The sequence below is a fragment of the Macaca fascicularis genome, chromosome 1, assembly GCF_037993035.2.
Source record: "Macaca fascicularis isolate 582-1 chromosome 1, T2T-MFA8v1.1".
Taxonomy (NCBI): Eukaryota; Metazoa; Chordata; class Mammalia; order Primates; family Cercopithecidae; genus Macaca; species Macaca fascicularis.
The window spans coordinates 58660028-58678621 of record NC_088375.1 but is presented as its reverse complement, the minus strand read 5'-3'; the positions used below and the strand labels follow the sequence as shown (position 1 = coordinate 58678621).

Genomic DNA, 18594 nt, shown 5'->3' with positions numbered 1-18594 from the left:
CCAGTGAATCTGTTAAAAAGCTCCAAGAACTAATAAGTGAAACCTCACTTATTGCAGGATATAAGGTTAATGAAGGTCAATATACAAAAATTGATATTATTCATATATAGCAGTAATAAACAACTAAAATTTTAAAAAATTATGTATGTACCATTTACAATTGCACAAAAATACTTAGGTATAAAACTAACAAAATATTTGCAAGATTTTTGTGCTGAAAAATACAAAAGATTGATGAAAGAAATTAAAGACCTAAATAAATGAAGAGATACACTGTGTTCATGAACCAGAAACTCAATATTGTGAAGATGTCAATTCTCATTTTACTTTCTATAGATGCAACATAATCCCAATAAAAATACCACCAGAATACTTTTAAAGAAATAAATATTCTATATAAATTATAAAATTTATATGGAAAAGCAGGCCAGGCGCAGTGACTCATGCCTGTAATCCCAGCACTTTGGGAGGCCAAGTCAGGCAGATCACGAGATCAGGAGTTTGAGACCAGCCTGGCCAACATAGTGAAACCCCATCTTCACTAAAAACACAAAAATTAGCCGGATATGGTGGCACGCACCTGTAGTCCCAGCTACTTGGGAGGCTGAAGTGAGAGAATCACTTGAACCCAGGAGGTAGAGATTGCAGTGAGCCAAGACCATGCCATTGCTCTCCAGCCTGGGTGACAGAGTGAGATTCTGTCCCAAAAAAAAAAAAAGAAAAAAAAAATGTATATGGAAAAGCAAAGAAAATAAAATAACCAAAACAATTTTGAGAAAGAGTTATAGGCCAGGTACAACAGCTCACACCTGTAATCCCAGCACTTGGGCTGAGGCGGGAGAATCATTTGAGCTCAGGAGTTTGAGACCAGCCAGGCAACATGGAGAGACCCCATTTCTACCAAAAAAAAAAAAAAAAGCCTGGGTGAGGTGACTTGTGCCTGTGGTTCCAGCTACTCAGGAGGCAGAAATGAGAAGATTGCTTCAGCCCAAAAGATCAAGGCTGCAGTGAGCTGTGATTGCACCACTGCACTCCAGCCTGGATGACAGTGAGACTCTGTCTCAAAAACAAAACAAAACAATAGTAATAAAATTGAAGAACTCATCCTACCTGATTTAATACTTAATATAAAACTACATTAGGCTGGGCGCCGTGGCTCACACCTGTAATCCCAGCACTTTGGGAGGCCGAGGCGGGTGGATCACCTGAGGTCAGGAGTTCAAGACCAGCCTGGCCAACATGGTGAAACCCTGTCTCTACTAAAAATACAAAAAATTAGCTGGGCATGGTGGTGGGCGCCTGCAATCCTAATTACTCAGGAGGCTGAGGCAGGAGAATCCCTCGAACCAGGAGGCAGAGGTTGCAGTGAGCCGAGATGGCGCCACTTCACTCCAGCCTGGGTAACAGAGTGAGATTCTATCTCAAATAAATAAATAAATAAAACTACACTATTAGAGACAGTATGGTATTGATGAAAGAATTGACATATAGCTCAATGGACCAGAAGAGAGCCCATAATTAGAGGCACATGAATATTGTCAATTGATTTTTTTTTTTTTTTTTTTTGAGACAGGGTCTTGCTGTGTCACCCAGGCTGGAGTGCAGTGGTGCAATCTTGGCTCACTGCAACCTCCACCTCCCTGGTTCAAGTGATTCTCATGCCTCAGCCTCCCAAGTAGCTGGGATAACAGGTGCAAACGACCATTCCCAGCTAATTTTTGTATTTTTAGGAGAGATGGGGTTTCGCCATGTTGGCCAGACTGGTCTCAAACTCCTGATCTCAAGTGATCCTCCCACCTTGGCCTCCAAAAGTGCTGGGATTACAGGTGTGAGCCACCATGCCCAGCCATCAACTGATTTTTGATAAAGGTGCAAAGACACTTCAGTGGAGAAATGATAATCTCTGCAACAAATGGTGCTGGAAAAATTAGACTTCTATATGCAACAAACTGAACCTAGTCCCATTCCTCATGCTTTCTAAAAAGTTAAGTAAAAGTGAAATATAAATATAAAACACAAAAGTTAAAACTTCTGGAAGAAAACATGGAAAGAAATACCTATGACCCTAAATATGATCCATAAGAAACAAAACATTGGATTTCATCAAATTAAAAACTTTTGAACTCTTAAGAGAATGAAAAGACAATCCACAAAATGGGAGATATACATGAAAATCGTATATCTGATAAAAGACTTGTATACAGAATATATAAAGAACTCTCAAACTCACCAATAAGAAAACAATCCAACTGAAATGGGTAAAAGACTTGGATACTTGATTAAAGAAGATATGTGAATGGCAAAGAAAGACATGAAACGATGCCCATCATCATTAGTTGCAACTGAATTAGGGAAATGCAAATTAAAACCACAATGAGAGGCTACCACACGCTTGTTAGAACAGCTATATATATATGTGTGTGTGTGTGTGTGTATAAAACTTTTTTTTTTGAGACAGTGTCTCACTGTATCTCCCAGGCTGGAGTACAGTGGCACGATCTCGGCTCATTGCAACCTCTGCCTCCCAGGTTCAAGTGATTCTCCCGCCTCAGCCTCCTGAGTAACTGGGATTACAGGCCCCCGCCACCACGCCCAGCTAATTTTTGTATTTTTAGTAGAGACGGGGTTTCACCATGTTGGCCAGGATGGTCTCGAACTCCTGACCCTAGATGATCCACCCGCCTCAGCCTCCCAAAGTGCTGAAATTATAGGCGTGAGCCACTGTGCCCAGCCGCGACTTTTTTTTTTTTTTTTTTTTGAGACAGAGTTTCCCTCTTGTTGCCCAGGCTGGAGTGCAATGGCGCGATCTTGGCTCGCTGCAACCTCTTCCTCACAAATTCAAGTGGATTCTCTTGACTCAGCCTCCTAAACAGCTGGGATTACAGGCACCCGCCACCACGCCCAGCTAATTTTTTGTATTTTTAGTAGAGATGGGATTTCACCATGTTGGCCAGGCTAGTCTCGAACTCCTGACTCCCAGGTGATCTGCCCACCTGGGCCTCCCAAAGTGCTGGGATTACAGAAGTGAGCCACTGTGCCCGTCCTGAATATGTTTTAAGAAGAAGCAAATAGACTACTGGGGGCATGTACTTATGGGATCGAAAGTCACCTACTTTTGTGACTGATCTTCTATTTTCAATAGTGTCAGGATAACTTCATCAGTGTAGTACTGGGACAGCAAATACAGGATCTTCTTAATGGTTTTTTGGGCTGTGGTTTCTGTAATTCTGTTCATGTGGTAGTAAATGTACTGGATGATTTCCGGCACCTGAAATGAGGGAAAAGGAGGTTATTTCCAGATACTCGACAGCAGCTCACCAGCATCCACATAACTAGGCACCCACTTCACCTGTAGGGCTGCACATAATGCATACACAGCATGTCCAGACCAAAAAAGTCACCGTCCCACCGCACTCTGCTCTAGTCAGGCCACACCCTCAGGACTACGGACTGTCTTGGACCCTATGGGGCCTGAAGCAACCCCATGTTGGATGCTAATCCACCATATTGACTTTTTTTTTTTTTTTGAGACAGAGTCTTGCTCTGTCGCCCATGCAGCTGGAGGGCAGTGGCGAGATCTCAGCTCACTGCAACCTCCACCTCCCAGGTTTTATCATGCCTCAGCCTCCTGAGTAGCTGGGATTACAAGTGCACACCACCACTCCCAGCTGATTTTTTGTATTTTTATTAGAGACAGGGTTTTACCATGTTGCCCAGGCTGGTCTCGAACTCCTGGGCTCAAGCAGTCCACCTGCCTCGGCCTCCCAAAGTGCTAGGGTCATGGGCATAAGCCACAGCACCTGGCCCAGCATATTGACTTCTTTTTTGTTGTTGTTGTTTTATTTTTTCCTTTTCTTTTCGTTTTGACCACCATATTGACCTCTGATTAACCTTTGTTCCCAGAATACCTCTAAGATTTCTACTTTATCTATTTTTTTTTTTTTTTTTTTTGAGACACAGTCTCACTCTATCGCCAGGCCGGAGTGTAGTAGTGTCGTCTCAGCTCACTGCAACCTCCACCTCCCGAGTTCAAGCAATTCTCCTGCTTCATCCACCGGAATAGCTGGGACTATAGGCGCTCACCACCACGCCCAGCTAATTTTTGTATTTGTAGTAGAGACGGGGTTTCACTATGTTGGCCAGGATGGTCTCGATCACTTGACCTCCTGATCCGCCCACCTGGGCCTCCCAAAGCGCTGGGATTACAGGCATGAGCCACCACACCAGCCTTACTTTATCTATTGTTACTGTAAATCCTGTCCTTAGGTCAAAACAACCCTTACCATAAATCTTGCCCTTAGGGCAGATTTGCATAGCATTCTTGCTTTTTCCTGAGGGGTTGATTTTAATTGTCCTACACATTCCTTCTCTAAGATATATTTGCTTGTTTGTTTCTTAGAGACAAGGTAGTGGCATGTTCATAGCTCACTGCATGCAGCCTTGAAGTCCTGGGCTCCAGTGCTTCTCCCACCTCAGCCTCCCAGTAGCTGGGACTAGAGGCACACCCACCATGTCCGACTCCTATTGTATAGAAGCCTTGGGACATGGCGGTTGATAGCTGGGGGGTCGACCATCTCCTCTCGCAGCCTCCTGGGACATGGCTTCCATTATGTTTTGTTTTGTTTTGCTCTAGATGGAGTCTAGCTTGGTTGCCCAGGCTGGAGTGCAGTGACGCAATCTCAGCTCACTGTAACCTCCATCCCCTAGGTTCAAGCAATTCTCCTGCCTCAGCCTCCCAAGTAGCTGGGACTACAGGCGCACGCCACCATGCCCGGCTAATTTTTGTATCTTTAGTAGAGATGGGGTTTTGTCATGTTGGTCAGGCTGGTCTCAAACTCCTGACCTCAGCTGATCCACCTCCCTCAGTCTCCCAAAGTGCTGGGATAACAGGTGTGAGTAACCACACCTGCTCTTTTTTTTTTTTTTTTTTGAGTCAGTCTCCTTCTGCCTCCCAGGCTGGAGTACAGTGGTGTGATCTGGGCTCACAGAAATCTCCACCTCCCTGGTTCAAGTCATTCTCCTGCCTCCGCCTCCAGAGTAGCTGGGATTACCGCTGCACATCACCATGCTCGGATAATTTTTTTTTTTTTTTTTTTTTTGGTATTTTTAGTAAAGACAGGGTTTCACCATGTTGGCCAGGCTGGTCTTGAGTTCCTGGCCTCAAGTGATCCACTCACCTCGGCCCCCCAAAGTGCTGGAATTACAGGCGTAAGCCACTGCGCCCAGTATGGCTTGTTTTTAAGTCAGTATTAAATGTTTCTTTCTCAGAAACTGGATTCATCAACCTCTTTCTTTGACCTCTCAGCTTCCTTGGATTTTAAGGGTAGCTTTATACACACCTGCCCACCACGGAACAACCCCGATATTTTAAGAGGGACAAAATAGAGAGCAGCCAGGGGAGACCAGAACCATGTCTGGAAACCATGTCATGAAGAATGAAGGAAGAATCTGAGGATGAGTAACTTAGAGACAGGAAGGCAGAGGGCATAGGATTGCTGCCTCCAAGTGGCCTCAAGACTATAAGGGAGGGAGGGAAGAGTCAGTCCTTGCTGTTTACTGGCCATGTAGGGTGGAGGCAGTAGGTGGTGGTCCGCATGAACTCTAAAGTCACACTCCCTGGATGTGAATTTCACCTCCTCACTTACTAACTGTGTGACCTTGGGAAAGCTTTTCATCCTCTCTGTGCTCTGTTTCCTCACACAAAATATGAGGACGATTTTACCCACATCAACAGTTCTGAGTTAATGCATCTGAATTGGTTGCAACAGTGTCTGTCACCTAATAACTGGTGATGAAACTTCAGTAATTAAGGCTCATAGCCTCTTTGAGCCTTTTCTCATTTTGTTTTTCTTTTGAGACAGGGTCTAGCTCTGTTGTCCCAGCTGGGGTGCAGTCACGCAATTATAGCTCCCTGCAGCCTCCATCCCCTGGGTTCAAGAGATCCTCTCAACCCAACCTCCCTAGTGGGACTCAAGTGGGCACCACCATGCACAACTAACGCTTTTGATTTTTAGTAGAAATGAGGTCTCACTATATTGCCCAGGCTGGTCTTGAACTCCTAAACTCAAGCGGTCCTCCTTCCTGGGCCTCCCAAAGTGCTGGGATTACAGGTGTGAGTCACTGCACCTGGCCTTCTCATTTATAAAGAGCACAACCATTATGGAAAATTCCAACATGATGGAGGTTACTCAAAAAACTAAAAGTAAAACTACCAATACCACTTATGGGTATACAGTCAAAGAAAATGAAACCAGTGTCTGGAAGAGATAACTGCACTCCCCTGTTCACTGCAGAATCTTTTGTAATAGCCATGATAGGGAAAGAACCTAAGCTTCCAACGACAGATAAATGGATAAAGAAAATGTGGCATATACACAATGGAATGCTATTCACCCTTAAAAATGAAGGAAACCCTGTCATTTGTAACAACATACATGAACCTGGAGGGCATTATGAAAAACAAAACAAGCCAGGTATAGCAAAACAAATATTGGGTGATCTCATTTAGATATGGAATCTAAAAAAGTCAAACTCATGGAAGCAGAGAGTAGAACAGTGGTTACCAGGGGCTGGGGGTGAGGAGGACTGGGGAGATACTGGTCAAAGGATACAAAATTTCATTTAAACAGGAGAAATCAGTTCAGATCTATTGTACAACACGATGACTATTCTATACTTGAAATTTGCTAAGACAGTGGGTTTTCAACGTTCTCACTACCAAAAAAAAAGTATGTGAGTTAATTGATATGTTAATTAGCTTGGTTTAACCATTCCACAATGCATACATATTTCAAAATATCATGTTGTATGCCATAAATATATATCCTTTTTGTAAATTAAAATTTTTTAAAAGAAAGTAGTTTACAAATACAAATGAGCTATGGTTTAAGGTAGTGAGCGCCTCAAGATTGCTTTCAGCACCATCTGGCTGTCCAGTGGTCTGGGGTGCTCTCAAAGAGATTACAAGCATTGTGCTTGCTTCACAGATACGAAAATTAGAATAATACAGAGAAGATTAGCATGGCCCCTGCACAAGGATGACATGTAAATTTGTGAAGCATTCCATACAAAATAGATTTAAAACCTTCAAAAGAGATTACAAGCATCAAGTGGGGAGTTAGAGTAGTTGATCTTTGGGGTCCCCTTCAACTTATCAGCGGTCTGTTCTGAGGCATTCAATCAAAAGGCAATCCAGGCCAGAGAAGTGGAAAGTGTAAGATCCCGGAACTGCTCATAGAGCCTACTGTGGAGAGGTCATAAGTGAGTTAGAGAAGTGGGTTAGGCCCTTAAAATAAGAGGGCCTCCATCAGTCCATAAGATCTTTTAAAATACTATAATAAAAAGGACCGCTAAACTGTGCTGTCTTAATTTTTTTATTAATGTTTTTAAGAGATGGGGTCTTGCCATGTTGCCCAGGCTGGTTTCAAACTCCTAGGCTCAAGTGATCCTCCCACCTCGGCCTCCCAAAGTGCTAGGATTATAGCTGTAAGCCACTGCGCCCAGCCCTATGCTGTCTTAATTTTACTGAGAACTAGTCGCAGCTCTCATAAAGGAGTCTCTGTATTTCATCTCTATTTATGTTAGTGTGTCATAAGTTTGTGGATGTGTGTGTATATATATATGTATATATTTATATACACACACACGCCCCTGAATTATCCCTCCTGAAGAAAGAAGAAGGCACCTATAGATCTAACATATCAAATACTGTCTGGAAGCAGGAAGAAAGACTGAGGTCTCTCCTGGTCCTAGCAGCCCCTAGTAGTCTGCTATAGCTTTGACTCAATTCTTTCCATCCTGTTGGAGATAGAGGCCAGATGGTCAACACTTCCCAAAGAAGAGTCTTTTCCACAATCACGAACTATTTCTCATTTAGCCTTTTACCCCATGGGTTGAAGCATGTGATTCTTTAAACTCAAACCGGTAGGAGATACAACAAGACCCAAAACAGAACAGAAAGAAAGAATCCTTAAATTGACCTTGAACCATTAGGTCCCCCAGAGCTGCTACCTTCCCGATCTCTGGAATCGTGTACTTCAGGATCATCTTTAACATCTTGGAAGCTGCAGAGATGTCATGCCTGCTGGTGTTGGTCATGGCCTCCATGCTCACCATGATCATATCTGCTCTCTCCTCAGGGGTCAGGTATTTCTTGAAGAACTGAAGAAAGAAGAACAGCTGTCTCCACGATGCCAGCATCCCAACTTGGGTCTGCCCCAAAGCCTCTGGCCTCCAAAGAGACCAATCAACCAGGGGCCAGTGGAGGCAGTCCCTGACCAGCATCTGGCTATTCTATGGTGTGAAACAAGTTTCAGAGTGCCACCAGCTCTGAAATCTCCAGGAAGGAGCAATGGTCCAGACAACTTGACACAGAGGACAATGCAAAAGGCATTTCTACTTCTATTTGGAATGCAAGCAAATGAGTCCGTTGGAAATGAGTTCTGATGTTTAGTGAGCTTGCAGCATTCCAAAGCAAGTAGGACTGCTATTATGTACAGCAGACACCTCTCCTATCTCTGAGCCTGCACCTGCATATCCACGTGAAGCTCATTCACTCAAACAATATTGAGGCTCAGCTCTGTGCCTGGTCCTATTGCTGGGAGCTCAGGAAAACTGCAACTAAAACATACAATGCCTTTACCCTCAAGGAATTTACCATCAAGTCAGGGCAAGTAAACAGGCAGTTATAGTGCAATGTGAGTGATACAGTTTGGTTGTATTCCCACCCAAATCTCATCTTGAACTATAGTTCCCATAATCCCCATGTGTCAGGGTGGTTACCCTCATGCTGTTCTTGTGATAGTGAGTGAGATCTCACAAGATCTGATGGTTTTATAAGGGGCTTTTTCTCCTTTGCTCAGCACTTCTCCTTCCTACTGCCATGTGAAGAAGGATGTGTTTGTTTCCCCTACCGCCATGATTCAGACCCAAGGAAAAAGGACAGAGTTCCAGGCAGAGGGAACAGAATATGCAAAGGCCTGGAGTGGAAGGAAGTTCAGCCTAACTACTGTGTCCTGCAAGGGAGACCTGGGCCAGGTGGAAAAGGGAGACTGAGACAAGATGAGGTTACAGCAGCAACCAGATCATGAAGGGTCTTGTGGGTCAAGTGAACAAGTTTGGACTTTAGAATGAGGACAGTGGAGAGTCAGTGCAAAGTCTGAAGGGGAATAATTCATCTCAGCAATTGCATTTTAGAAATGCAGTTCTCTGACTATAGCATAGAAAGTGATGTGACAAGAAGCATAGTTGGAAACAGGATGATCAGTAAGGGGCTGCTGGAGTGACCCAGGCAAGAGATTCTGGGGGCCCCACAGTGGGGCTGGAGCAGAGTGGACAAATTCAAGAGCTATCCAGGAGGCAGAATGAACAAACCTGGTGTTGAATTGGATGTGGAGAGTGAGGGAGAGGAAAGAGCAAGGGATGACTCCTGGATTTCTGACTGGAGTGATTTGAGTTGATTGAGCCTGGAGACACCGTATCTAAGACAACCAATACATCTTTTTTTTTTTTGAGATGGAGTCTCGCTCTGTCACCCAGGCTGGAGTGCAGTGGTGCGATCTCGGCTCACTGCAAGCTCTGCCTCCTGAGTTCACGCCATTCTCCTGCCTCAGTCTCCCGAGTAGCTGGGACTACAGGTGCCCACCACCACATCCAGCTAATTTTTTTTGTATTTTTAGTGGAGACGGGGTTTCACCGTGTTAGCCAGGATAGTGTCGATCTCCTGACCTTGTGATCCACCTGCCTCAGTCTCCCAAAGTGCTGGGATTACAGGCATGAGCCACAGCGCCTGGCTAAGACAACCAATACATCTTTACTGAATAAAAAAAATTAAGGCTAGGCTACAAATAAGGTACAAGGGCACAATCTGTAGGAGGAGAATAGGGTTGACTATACTTCTTTTAAAGAACTATTTTGGCCAGGCGCAGTGGCTCACGCCTGTAATCCTAGCACTTTGGGAGGCCAAGGCGGGTGGATCACCTGAAGTCAGGAGTTCGAGACCAGCCTGGCCAACATGGTGAAACCCCATCTCTACTAAAAAATACAAAAATTAGCTGGGTGTGGTGGCATGAGCCTGTAATCCCAGCTACTCGGGAGGCTGAGGCTAGAGAATCACTTGAACCCAGGAGTCAGAGTTGCAGTAAGCTGAGATCGCACCACTCCAGTCTGGGCAACAAAGGAAGACTCTATTAAAAAAAGAAAAAAAAAAAAAAGAACTCTCTCAATGACTTCAAGCCTCATTCAACTCAAGTGCAGCTAGGGAATGGGTCTTACCCCTCCAGCCTGCTATCCATGAGACCTTGAGCTTTGGAGACACTCCTCTGGGTGAAGGATTACTCCTCTGTGGCCCCACCCAGGCCCTCTACAATCTCCCCACCCCAGCTCTCCTTATTCCCTGTCATGGCTCCCCATCTGGACATTTCATGCACTGTGGAGAGTGATGGTTACCAGTGTTAGATCCTGCAGGCTGGCAAGCCATGCTCCATGGAAATGCTTCTGCAAATCCTTCAGGATAGTCTCTGTCTTCTGTTTCACACCTTCAATCCAAAAACAACAATTAAGGGGCAGGGCCTTAACAGGGAAATAGGAACACACCCTTCTTTATTTGCCCTCCAAACCTCAGAGAAGATCAACAGAGTGAAATGGGTGAAATAACATTTGCTCAACAGAGTAGGACGAGTTCCCCAGCACCAGGCCAATGGGTGGAGGGAGAATGCGGCTGGGGACTCAGTCTGGTCCTTGGAGCTCTTCCTGCGCTGTGCCAGAATGTGGACTGTTCTACCCGCGGGTGCTGAGCAAATGCCCTCATAAGAAGTATGCCCTGTTGAACCATGAGAAGTAAGAGTTTCTGAAGCTCCTTTTAGGGATATTTGCAAATCCTCCTGACACCTCTGGAAGTGTATGTGACTGTTTGTATTTTTTTGTTTTCCTCGAGCAAAGAGGGGCTCAATCTGGGACTCCCAAATTTGTTCCCTAAGAAAAGATGTTCATTTTCCCAGTCTTAGGCCTAGCAGTAAGGCTGAGACCACTGGGAAATATTGAGTATCCAAGTTGATTCCATAGGTGGCTGCAAGCCTAGCTCCCCTTTTCCCTGAGAATCTCTTAGAATCACTTACAAGAGGGCATTGCATCAGCAATGGGGTTGGAGCTCATCCAGATAAAATTTCCAGATCTACTTGTAACGAGGATCCCTCATCTTGGGGCATATCATAGCATATTTACTCTGCCCTCGTGAGAAGGAGCTGCCCTTCATCGTGCGCCTGACACAAAGTGGGCATTCAATGAGCAGTGCTTATGTGCTCCTGTTATTCATGGGCTCTCATGGCTGCAGCCCAGTGGCTACCCAGGCTCATGTTGCTTACTTCTCTGAAGCACAAGGATTTTGAACAGGTAATGCAATGCCTCCGATGCCTCTTTGCTGATCTCGTGGTTGCAGTCCATGCAGAAGAGGCCGAAGATGCTCATCAGTTTCCCACTCATTGAGAATTCCTCCATGTGCTGCCCCAAAGAGGAAACTGGTTAACTCCCCATCACCCGAAAAGGAGCTTCCCCATACTGTGGCCACCAACCCTCTCCAACCTCCCCACCCCTCCACACCACTGAATCATTTGCCTGCATGTATCCCCTCACCACACCAGCTCCACACTCTTTCCCTGGCCAAGAAAAACCTTTCAAAGCAACACCCAGGGAAATGCGGCAGCCAGATCCCCAAAACATGTTAGCCAGTGGGAAGTTGTGGACCCAACTCAGCTGTTTAGGCCAAGGTCCCCCAGCAAGTCTGAGATGTGTCCAGCCAGTTGGAACTCACTTGGCCAAGGGCAGACCAAGCAAACAAGTCAAACCTCTTACCCCATAGGAACAGAAAAGTCGCTAATGCAAAAAAAGAGGGACACTCTGACCACCCACCTCCCAGTAACCCCCTGCAGAGCCATAGGCTCTCAGGTACCCCATGTGCAGAGAAGCAGGGCCTACTGAGTCAGCCTTTCCCCGACTCCAAGCACTCACTGACAGTTCTGGGAAACTGCAAATAAACCTCAGCAGCCGGGAAATAGTGCCCAAGGCCCGCATCTGTTCGTGCACTTTGTCTGACAGTGATGACCAAGGTAAGATGATCTGGAAAAGGAGTAAAGAGACCTTGTGAACACCTTCTGTGGGAGTGCTGCTCCCTTCCTTCTCTTGATTCCACATCCCTGACTGCTAAAAAGACAAAAAGGAGGGAGTTGTGGCAGGCCCCCATGAACTTGGCAAAGCAAAGATGTGTTTAAGAGTCACCGGGGCTATACAAAAAATTGGCTGGGTGTGGTGGTGCCTGCCTGTGGTCCCAGCTACTCAGCAGACTGAGGCAGCAGAATGGCTTGAACCCGGGAGGCGGAGGTTGCAATGAGCTAAGATCACACCTTTGCACTCCAGCCTGGGTGACAGAGCAAGACTCTGTCTCAAAAAAAAAAAAAAAAAAAAAAAAAAAAATGTCTCCGGGGTTTCACCTGCTACCTTCTGGGTCTCTTCTGAGAGGAATGTTTAAAGACAGCGCTGTGCCTTAGATGTAGAATTACAAAGCAGTGGGTAAGCAGGAATGGGATAAGGTGGGGAGATGGGGCTCTCTTGGCAGCATATCCATGCAAACCCCTACCTGCTAGGCCAGCGGAAGGGGTAAAGTGGTCTCTGAAGGATGAGATTCAGAGCCATTAATTTCTGGAGGTTAATAATAATAGTGACACAGGTAAGTATTCTGAATAGAATAACCCACTCTATCCTCCCAGCAACCCTATAAGTGTTATTATTACTACACTAGGTTGAGATCCCACCAGGGAAAAGAGGCCTGTGTCCTGCTTGCTAAAAACTTTTGGGAAAGTGTGTCCTGTATCACAGCTGCTGGACAGGTGTCCTTCAGGGTAGCCTTTCTCCCAGAGCACTGAACCCCATCATGGACAGCCATGTGCCAAAAAAAGAAAAATGAACTACAACGTACACCTGACCGTCCAATACAAAAGTTAATTCAGAATTGACCACAGACTTAAAATCTAGAATGATAACATTCTAGAAGAAAATGAGAAAATACGTAAGGAAGGCAAAAATTCCTAAATAATATAAACAAAATATAACCATAAAAAATAATAATAATTTGGACTTCATCAAAATGAAAAACTACCTGCTCTTCAAAAGATACTGTTAAGAGTGGCCGGGGATGGCCGTCGTGGCTCACACCTATAATCCCAGCACTTCGGGTGGCTGAGGTGAGTGGGCCACCTGAGGGCAGGAGTTCAACACGATGTGGGCATTCAATGAATGCCCGGCCAGTATGGCGAAATTCTGTCTCTGCTAAAAATATAAAAATTAGCCAGGCATGGTGGCACACACCTGTAATCCCTGTTATTTGGGAGGCTGAGGCAGGAGAATTGCTTGAACCGGGGAGGCAGAAGTTTAGTGAGCTGAGATCGTGCCACTGCACTCCAGCCTGGGTGACAGAGTAAGACTCTGTCTCAAAAAAAAAAAAAAAAAAAAAAGACACTGTATAAAGTCAGGCCACAAAATGGGAGAAAATGTCTGCAAATCACATATCTGGCAAAAGATTTATATCCAGAATATACAAAGAGCTCTCAAGGCTGGGCGTGGTGGTTCATACACTTGTAATCCCAGCACTTTGGGAGGCCAAGGCAGGAGGACTGCTTGCACCCAGGAGCTCGAGACCAGTATGGGCAACATAGGGAGACCGTAGCTCTACATAAATTTTTTTTTTTTTTTTTTTTTTTTGAGACAGAGTCTCACTCTGTCGCCCAGGCTGGAGTACAGTGGCATGATCTTGGCTTACTGCAAACTTCTCCCCCCAGGTTCAAGAGATTCTCCTGCCTCAGTCACCTCAGTAGCTGGGATTACAGGCATATGCCACTACACCTGGCTAATTTTTGTATTTTTAGTAGAGATGGGGTTCTGCCACGTTGTCCAGGCTGGTCTCGAACTTCTGACCTCAAGTGATCTGCCCACCTCAGCCTCTCAAAATGCTGGGACTGCAGGTGTGAGCCACTGTGCCTGCCCACAACATTCAAAAATTAGTGGAGCATGGTGGCGCACACCTATGGTCCTAGCTACTCAGGAGGCTGAAGTGGGAAGGTCTCTCGGGGAGGTTCGAGGCTGCAGCCAGTAGTGATGGTGTCAATGCTCTCCAGCCTGGGCAATAGAGTGAGATGCTATCTCGAATAAAATAAAATAAAATAAAATAAAATAAAATAAAAGAAAGAAACTTCAAACCCCCAAATAAGAAAACAACCCAATAAAAAAATGGGCAAAAGACTTAAAACAGACGCTTCTTCAAAGCAGATATGTAGATGGCAAACAAGTCTATGAAAAGGTGCTCAACATTAGTCACTAGGAAATGCAAGTTAAAACCACAAAGAGATGCCACTACACATCTATAAGAATGACTAAAAGGAAACACTAACAATACCACATGCTGGCAGGGATGCAGAGCAACTGGGACTCTTACACATTGCTAGTGGGAATGGAAAATGGCCTCTTGGGAAACACTTTGGAAGTATCCCCCCCTCCTTTTTTTTTTTTTTTTGAGATGGAGTTTCACTCTCGTTGCCCAGGCTGGGAGTGCGATGGTGTGATCTCGGCTCACAGCAACTTCCACCTCCTAGGTTCCAGCGATTCTCCTGCCTCAGCCTCCTAAATAACTGGGATTACAGGCATATGCCACCACGCCCGGCTAATTTTGTATTTTTAGTAGAGATGGGGTTTCTCCATGTTGGTCAGGCTGGTCTTAAACTCCCGACCTCAGGCGATCCGCCCTCCTCTGCCTCCCAAAGTGCTGGGATTACAGGCAAGAGCCACTGCGCTCAGCTGGGAAGTATCTTATAAAGTCAAACATCCACATGCCATACAACACAGCAATCCCACTCCAAGAGATTTATCCAAGTGAAATTAAAACCTATGTTCATACAAAAGCCTGCACACAAAGATTTATAGCAGCTTTATTTGTGATCATCCCAATCCAGAAACAACCCCAAAGTTCCTCAACTGGAAAATTAATGCACAAACTGTGATCCATCTACTCAATTAAAAAATAAAAAGAAATAAAGTACTGATACACATAGCAACACGAATAAACCTCAAATGCATTATGCTAAATGAAAGAAGACAGACTCCAGAGACTGTCTACTGGATAATGCTACTTAGATGTCTTTTTTTTTTTTTTTTGAGACAAGGTCTCCCTCTATTACCCAGGCTGGAGTGCAGTGGCATTGTCACAGCTCACTGTAGCCTCGACCTCCTGGGCTCAGGTGATCCTCCCACCTTAGCCTCCCAAGTAGCTGGGACCACAGGTACACAACACCATGCCCGGATAATTTTTTTATTATTTGTAGAGATGGGGGTCTCACTGTTGCCCAGGCTGGTCTTGATCTCCTGGGCTCAAGTGATCCTCCCAAAGTGCTGGAATTACAGGCATGAGCCACTATACTCAGCCTTAGGTAACATTTTAATTATTTTATTTATTTTTGAGATAGGGTCTCGCTTTGTTCCCCAGGCTGGAGTACTCAGCCTTAGACAACATTTTAATTATCTTATTTAATTAATTATTTATTTATTTTTGAGACAGGGTCTAGTTTTGTTGCCCAGGCTGGAGTGTGGTATTACAATCACAGCTCACTGCAGCCTCAACCTCTAGGCTTCAGGCGATCCCCTCACCTCAGCCTCCCAAGTAGCTGAGACAACAGGCACACACCACATGCCCAGATAATATTTTTTGTAATTTCTAGTAGAGATGGGATCTCATATGTTGCCTAGGCTGGTCTCAAACTCCTCAGCTTAGGTGATCCCCCTATCTTGCCCTCCCGAAGTGCTGGGACTATAGCACCTAGATGACATTGCACCTAGAGGACATTTTAGAAAAGGCAAAACTATAGGGACAGGAAACAAATCAGCCATTGCCAGGGATGGGGAATGGGGAAGGGGTTGATCATAGAGTCATGGGGGAATTGGGGGGTGATAGAACTGCTGTATAGCTTGATAGTGGCTGTAGTTACAGGACTGCATGCATTTGTCAAAACCCACAGATCTACACACTAAAAGCTGAATTATACTATATGTAAATTATACCTTAATTTAAAAACAGAAAAAAAGAAGACAAAAGAAAAAGGAGGGCCCTTAAGAAAACCATATAGCCCTTAAATTCAACCTTTCTGATCCAGCTCTGCAAAGTCAAATGTGAAATAAATGATGTCGTATTATGCCATCATGTCCTTTTGTAGGAAAAATATGTCTAAAATATACACACTTGACTGAGAATTACCTCAAAGTAGCAAAAATAAATTTTGTCACACATAAAAATAACTTATTTTTATACTTTTAATTTTAATGTATCAAGGTAAATTGATTTCTCCACTATTTTATACAAAATGTTGGAACCTGTTTCAGATGGTGCTTTTGCAGGGCTCCATTTATCTTTGGATAATGAGAACCCCAGTAATGCATCTCTTGAAGACTCTACGCTGACCAGGACCAAAGTTTTGCATCTCTGTTTCCCACAGACTCCAAGAACAACAGAACATTTGTTCTTACATTTATAGCAAGGTTGCCTAAAAAGCACAAAAATCCTTCTCAACAAACATACCAGAGATGGTACATTCCAAAAGAACTATGTCACTCATCCAAATGTGGACAAATTTCCCTCTAGCTAAAGTCCTTGTCAAAGTCTTTTTTGGGTTTTGGGGGGGTTTTTTTGAGACAGAGTTTCACTCTTGTTGCCCAGGCTGGAGTGCAATGGCGTGATCTCGGCTCACTGCAACCTCCGCCTCCCGGGTTCAAGCGATTTTCCTGCCTCAGCCTCCCGAGTAGCTGGGATTACAGGTGCCTGCCACCATGACCAGCTAATTTTTTTGTATTTTTAGTGGAGACAGAGTTTCACCATGTTGGCCAGGCTGATCACAAACTCCTGACCTCAAGTGATCCACCCGCCTCGGCCTCCCAAAGTGCTGGGATTACAGGCGTAAGCCACCGTGCCTGGCCTTGCCAAGGTCTTTTTTTAAGATGCCTGGGCAATCTTGTCTCCTTCTTTGTAGTCACACCTAATGTTTTATGCAAAATTATATTACCCTAATTGATTACCATCCTGTTCATGAAAGTCAGTTTCAAGTGACTCTTGGCTGTTTCCCCAACTCAAACTACCCTCAGGAGATAACAATTTGTCATAACTAAGAGTATTTGAAATGCTCTAAAGCTCTAAAGATAGTTAAAGGAGTACATTGAGTCTCTGGTGGGGATTACATTAAGGGATATAAAAGTAGCCTGATGGTTAAGCACTGAGGTCTTCTTTATCACAGAGCAACGGCAGACACTGCAAAAGGGGAAAATACTTTGAAGATTAAAGTCTGGCAGGGATGTAAATGTTATTACCATTGAAGCCCCAATATGTCCAAGTCCTGGGCGGAAATGGGTCCTCAGCTTAGCTGGCTATGTTTCCAAAAATGTGATCCTCAAAAAGATATTTTGTGGGAGACACAGAAATTTGTCTTCAAGTGATGTTTATGCACGCTGAGGCTTGAGAACCAATGGTTTTTGGACTAGAATGACACCCAGGCTATCCTGATATTCTTTTCCTTTCCTCCCAAACATACTAGAATTAATATGGACTTTCAGTTTCCTTGATTTCCACAGCCACTTACCTCCAGGAAGTGTTGTAGTATGAGCATGTTGGGGTTCATACCGTCCATCACAAGAGCCTGCAACATGTCATCTAAGGCCTGGACTGTCTGACAAGTGAAGAGACAGGGAGTGTCCAGAACAGACTGCCACAGTGCCAGCTCAGCTCCCTGGGGGCACTCCCCTATCTCCTTGTCCCCTACCTCTGGAGGAAGGAAGTGGGGCCAGCCTGGCTCTGCCACCCCCGGCATTCTCTCTCTCATGGCCAGCCACACTCTGATCTTCCTTGGTGCTGACCTTTCTTGCCCTCAATGAAGACTGGACCAGGTCCAGCCCAAATTGTGAGCCAGTGGTAAAATGTAGGCATTGGGCCATTCTCCCCAGGAGCCAGACCCCGTGGGACTCTCCGCATTAGATTCATTCCACTGGGTTCAGGAAACATCTATTTGTATTTATTTTTTTGTTTATTTTTGAGACAGAGTCTCACTCTGTCACCCAGGCTGGAGTGCAGTGGCGTGATCTCGGCTCACTGCAAGCTCTGCCTCCCGGGTTCACGCCATGCTTCTGCCTCAGCCTCCCGAGTAGCTGGGACTACAGGCGCCTGCCACCACGCCCGGCTAATTTTTGTATTTTTAGTAGAGATGGGGTTTCATCTTGTCAGCCAGGATGGTCTCGATCTCCTGACCTCATGATCCGCCTGCCTTGGCCTCCCAAAGTGCTGGGATTACAGGCGTGAGCCACTGTACCCGGCAGGAAACATCAATTTTTAAAACTACAAAGGCTGAGGTGGGAAGATAGCTTGAGCTCCAGAGGGTGAGGCTGCAGTGAGCTATGATTGCATCACTATACTCCAGCCTGGGCAACAGAGTGAGACCCTGTCTCAAAATTTAAAAATTAAAAATAAAATAAAAAACTACAGGCCCCTGGGAAGATTTGACAGTCTACCGGTCAGTTGCT

The 18594-nt window shown here is 45.0% G+C and overlaps 1 non-coding gene across 1 annotated transcript; it reads left to right on the top strand.

The window, feature by feature from the left end:
- The first annotated feature begins 6969 nt into the window (after positions 1-6969).
- LOC123570865 (U6 spliceosomal RNA) lies at positions 6970-7072 on the top strand. The gene has a single exon (XR_006695082.2). It is a non-coding gene; the product is annotated as a U6 spliceosomal RNA (small nuclear RNA).
- Positions 7073-18594: the final 11522 nt, after the last annotated feature.